This window comes from Halyomorpha halys, unplaced genomic scaffold (genome assembly GCF_000696795.3).
Source record: "Halyomorpha halys isolate HHAL.00 unplaced genomic scaffold, Hhal_1.1 Scaffold962.1, whole genome shotgun sequence".
In the NCBI taxonomy this organism is placed as follows: domain Eukaryota; kingdom Metazoa; phylum Arthropoda; class Insecta; order Hemiptera; family Pentatomidae; genus Halyomorpha; species Halyomorpha halys.
In genome coordinates this window covers 316124-322123 of record NW_027109643.1, presented here as the reverse complement: position 1 = coordinate 322123, position 6000 = coordinate 316124, and the positions used below count along the sequence as shown (strand labels likewise).

Below are 6000 nucleotides of genomic sequence, written 5' to 3'. Positions count from 1 at the left end.
CTTAATTGACGATAATACTAAGAGTTATTTATAACCTTGAAACGGTAATTGATTTCCACAGCACCTCTGCTCTCAATAATATTTTAACTGTTCTTACAGGGATGCTCGGTCTTGAGATGCCAAAGAGTTTACCTTAAACGAACTGACAGGTCCAAGAAGAGACGGAGGTCACACCCCGTAATCCCCATCACTCAACCCTCGGATCACCCCCTGGCAACAAACCACAGCCTCAAGGACCAGGGGGCAGGCCACCTGATGGACGACCCTTAGTGACGTCAGGTGCCCACTGCCCCACCTCAACCCTTTATCCACCACCAGGGTAGTCACTGCCCTTCTGCCATTCTGTCTGTATGCTCATCCACTTCTGCCCTCCGAGTCCAAGGTCAGTACGTCAAGCTTATTTTAACTTCAAGTGTCATATCATTAGTAATATTTTGTTACAATGTTATTTTTTATTTTTAAATAGTGTTCTTATTTATGTTGAGTTCATTTCATTTTTACATGTACAATTATATGAGGGTTTAATCATCGTTGCAGTCAAATATTTATTCAGTTTAAGTGTAATCAAGCGTTCGGAATATGTGGGTTCCTTATCATAAGAATGTCTGTCCATGACCTCCTCAACTAGATGCTTGACAAGCCACAATTCATGAATTCTTAGATAAGAGCTGAGCAATCCGATTGAAACATTGTACCACTTACTTCCTTCATTTTTTAAAGAATGAATCATCATTTATCAAATGATTTGAAGTTCATGTTTTTTTCTAATAGTTATATGTCTCAAAATTATATTCATTAAATCAATCGATATCTTTAATTTATTTAAGGATATATTGTAAACAGATTATCTTGAACACACTTTTGGATTTATTGTATTCAAGATGGTTAATTTTAGATCTTTATCCTAGTTGTTTTCTTATTTCGCCATTATTTAAATCATTTATGTGCCTATATTTGTTTAAGATGTGTATTTATTATTTTACTTATTATATTATTATAATTATCCATTTAGTTTTTCTATTTTTAAATCATATGTATACATGGTATGACTGAATAATTACAGCTTCAATATTTATTCCCCTCGAGTTTGGCAAATCGTATTATTTCTTTCTGCAATATTTCTCTTTATAAATCTCGTCACCTTCTTCATTACCTATGTCTCTAAGATTATTTTTATTCTATTTTCTTCTTTTATAATTCTTAAATATTTTTTATAATAAAAAAACCTTATTTTAAAATCTCTTATAAATTTGTATTTAAAAGAGATCAGAAATACTTTCTATTGGTTCTTGGACGAATAAAATTTCTTTTTTGTATTTTTAAAAGTGAAATGAAAACTTTTATATTTCATGTTAAAAGAATATGGCCGAAAGATTTCGAACGATTGTTAATTAATGAATTATTGTCCAGTAAATTATCCAGTTAAGTAGAAATTAGTATAAGCATAATTTTGTTTTCTCGATTTCACTTATTTTTAATTAATTAAACTTAAATTAACAACTACAGAGTTTGATTCCATCTGAAGTATACAATTAATTATCCAATCGAAACCTGATAATCTATATAAAAAATGTTGTCATATAGTACTTTTTTTTCAAAGCCCCTACTTGAAATTATAATTTGGTAGTCAACATTATGATGTGTGGTGGAATTTTGTATTTATCTGAACTCGGGTTTCATTTTAAAACATGAATGTCGTGATTGAGGTTTTGAGGAATATAACTAGGGTTATATTATATGCTCATGGGGCACACCGTGTATTTACAATATTTACGAGTGGCTAAAATGCTGCTGATTGCCACCCCAGTGGTGGGGGCGCTGGTTACAATGTCTGGAAAAGCGGGTTAGTTTGATGTTTCAGGTAGTCCAGGAATTTAATATGTCCCCTTCTGAAAAAGTAGTACCGTAGCAAAGTTCCTCCATGCTGTAGTCCGGACGATCTTCCGCAGCATAGATGGCGCTGTGTGTTATCGATGAGGTGGATTAGGCGGTGGCGTAGAGGAGCGCTGGACAGGGTATGCTCTTAAAGATTTGATATTTTAACCGGAGTGAAAGGATTGATATTGTCAGGAGATAGTGTAGGCGATAGGATTTCTTCCTGACCGTTTTCGATTTCTGATATAGATGGACACAAAACTTTAGACGACGGTCCAGTTCTCTACCCAAATACACATACTCCACTTTCATGCCTGTATTTTTTTATTATGTATACATTACCTTTAAATTAATTTAAGTCGGGATTGAAAAACTGTTTAGAAAGCATGTAATTTTTTCTATTAACCATGTTTGTCATCAGAAATCTAGCCTTTTAATTCAACTTAAATAATGATTATTTTTTTTAATCAAAAATATTAATATTCTATTGATTTCTCTGTTAAATTATCTACGCCATTTGTAATTCCCCAATTCAACTATTTTTAATAATCTAATTGGCCAATATTCCACAACTCATTGACAATAAGTTGACAGATATAATCGCTAAGTGAAACTCAATTGCGTTAATTCGAAATAATTGTAGAACCGGCTGAGCATGATGATATCATGTCAGTTAAATAAAATAACAAACGATTTAGCCTGCGATGAACGTGGCCCAATTCCATTGACTGGAAATGATCCAAAGGCTGCAATCCAGACAGCTACCAGTCGTGCTGAACGCCAGCAGTGTATCGCAGCCAGTTGTGTTGTGAAACGCGATCAAGGATTTTCTAAGATCATTCGATCCATACCAAAATAGATGATTAGCTATAATATTCATCTCATAATATAGTTCCTCTGATCAAATTAAAGAATTCTTCATCGTCGGAATTAAATTTCGAGAAAAAGGTTGTCATATTCATGACAACATTATGTTTATATGAAATTGACAATAATATATCAAGCTTTGAATGAACGTAAGCCAAATCAGTGGATGAGATAAACAAACGTGAAACTTTAAGTTTATATTAATGCATTTTAGACAAATTTGATACAGTTTTGACTCAGTTTCTTGAAAATTTCTTCAAGAACTGAGATTTAATCTTTTAGGTTCAAACTATAAAGGTCATTTTGTACTTAAGGAGGTTTATAATTTTTTTGAAAGTTTATTGATATCTTTTTTATCGTTGCATTTAAGGTTTTATGTGCGGCTACTGTTTACTGCAGGTAGTTTTCCACGTTCTTCTCTAAACGAGGTAAAATAACAAATATTATCTTTTTTATTTTTTTCTTAATTAAACAGCTTTCAAAGTAAAGTTTAATTTGAGTCATGCCAATTTCGTACAGTTTGCTTTTCCTACTAAATTTTGGATGTTTTTCAGTTACTCCTGTAACTGACCTGTTCATGTATTTATTATAAGTATGAAACAGACAACTACAATCTAAATCTATTTCCAATGAAACTGTAAACCACAGTTATAGTAAAGGGAAAATAGACGAACTTAGTACATTAATAAAGTACCAGTATAACTTAGATCATACTGGTACTGGTACAGATATTTGGTGGGAGGAACAAGTCCGGCAAGTGAGTCTAGTGGTCCTTTTTGCCAACTCCTAGCGCCTACCTTGGTGGTTGCCGCGTACTAACCAAGGTGGGAGTGTCAAAATTCATTCACCGCTGGAAAATGAATGTTTAACTGCCACAGGTGGAAATCGAACCCACAACGTTCTGAACCGAGCGCACTGGGACCTGCACCCCAACCATCACGGCTATCACGTCCCTAACTTAGACCATAGCTTCGCTTAAGAACCGAGATCTGCAGAGTCGGCCCAAGTTTTGGAGTGACGTATTTCTCTTGGTGGATCGAAATTTAAGACGGTATATATAAAAAGTAATTTGCTTAGAATAAAGCTAGTTATGCATCCTATGTAAGGCATAGTTTTCGCAGTGCAGCGAAATATTTTATTCCAAGAGATTATCATGCACGAAACTGCTTATTAGCGTTATTTAATAATTTGAAAAAATTACAATGTAGTAACTTTCCTAATATGTTAAGATGTTACCCCATACTACAGAGGGCGATGTTTAGGGAAATTTCGTTGTTGTTTGGAAATTTTTTATTATATATTTTTGTAGCTTTTTCTAGCTTTCCTGCCTCGTACTTAATTGATAGTAATTTAATTGTAGTATTACAAGTATGAAATTTTAGAAGTTATGAAATCATTATCGAATTATATTATGAATTTTTAAATATATTTATTTTCAAGATAAGAATTCTTTTTACAACGAAGCAAATAAATTGTTAATAATAAAAAAAAAATTGAGACATAAAACTTATTAAATCATTTCTAATCAAGTTTTCTCAAAAAATATATATATTGATGATAAAGAATTTCTCGTAAATATAAAAACAGTACAAAAATGCAATGGAGAAGTACTCTTTACGAATATCTTACCAAGTTTTATATTAAATTGGGAGACTATTTTTGAATAAAATAAGAAGAAATATAACTACAAGCATATTTTGTTTTCGTGTATAAAGTATCTTGACACGGTTTTCCCCATTTTCCAGCATTATTTATTGAAAAACAGATGATAATAATGATTATTCATTATTATATATTTATAAAATATTAAATACCTAACATCATCACGCTCATTTGCAACTGCTTCTCATAAATAGGCTTACCTTAGCCTTCAAAATAAAACCATGATATATTCATCAGAGGCGTAAAAGTTAATAACGATAGCTCAAAAATATTATCGAGGCAATCAGAGCATTTTAAAATGTATTAGTCTCAATATTCAAATTTTTTAACACAGATACTACTTCTCATGAAATTCGGAAAATTATATTGCCAATTTTCTAAGATGGTAGAAGAGAAATGTTTTTGAGATATTTAGTGTTTTGATTTTTTTAAATCCTTTTATTAAAAGGAATTGAAAGAGACGTAATTATTTGATGACGAATGCTGCACAGATTAAAGGATAAGCTACGCTAATCAGAAATGGAACCGTGGCGAGACCAGAACTAAAAGAGTGAGAAGCTTCTGAATACTCTCATTGGAGCAAGTTTCCTAACCATCTACAAATTACCCTCTTCAACAGATGATTGAGAACCTTCGTCCATGGCCATCAATATCCTCCTATACTGCAATCAATCCTTTCTTCCTGCCTGCATCGTAACCGGAAGAAACCCCGGTATTACGAGCGTGTGAAAGTGAACAGCTAGCTCGTGGTAATCTTATTCATATTTGGTATTCTCAAATCACCGCGTAACGGTTATTTAATGGGGAAAAAATATACCTCCAAAAACCGGTTTTAGACTCAAATATGACCTAAATAGTGACAAGTAGGAAACTGAATGGTAGTAAACCTATTTTGAACGTACATAACTACATTACTATGAAGTTTGGTTCTCTGACAAAACTTGGAGCGTGTTTATGCGTTTTGATACTTTTTAAATATGAAATAATATCAACCTTTAATCTCATACTATAATTTGATGCTTAATATTATTATTCGTTCAGCCAATTGATTTTTTTTCTGAAAACGTAAGTCAAAAATCAAAAAATAAACTTTACAAGGATAGCGAATAACAGTATAGCCTATAAAAGATTCGTTATGCCAATCAACTGAAAATTCAAGCATAGATTTATTTAATTGTGCTGTTTTATTTATTTTTCCACTGTCATCCACTCTCTTACGGCGACGTCTCTGAATAAAAGGATTGGGAAAATTTAAATGAGCTGTTAATTAATCTGACATGCGAATGTATTTTAGGGATATGAAAATAGTTTGGTAAAAAAAGCCGAAAAGTAAAGGAAATTGACTCGAGACTGTAACGTTTCACGAGTAAATTGTTTATTATTATTATTTATTTATTTATCTGTTTAATACCAGATCGGCCTAGTGGGTCTTACGTGGTTGATGTAACAGTTTCATTTCTGTTTATTTAACAATTGATTATGTGGGGTATAGTCTCGTTCAAAAGACACCCCTAACTATATACAACATTATAATTTTTTTTTTTAAATTAAGATAAAATAAATAGGCAAATATAATAATTCTTAATAAAAGAAAAA

General features: G+C 32.1%; 1 protein-coding gene across 1 annotated transcript in view; it reads left to right on the top strand.

Moving 5' to 3' along the window:
- The first annotated feature begins 232 nt into the window (after positions 1–232).
- Positions 233–6000, top strand: part of Pex7 (Peroxin 7) — a 28131-nt gene continuing 22363 nt past the window's right edge. The window contains exon 1 of the mRNA XM_014431303.3: positions 233–382. The gene's annotated coding sequence lies outside the window, so the exon portion shown is untranslated. The remainder of the gene's footprint in view (positions 383–6000) is intronic.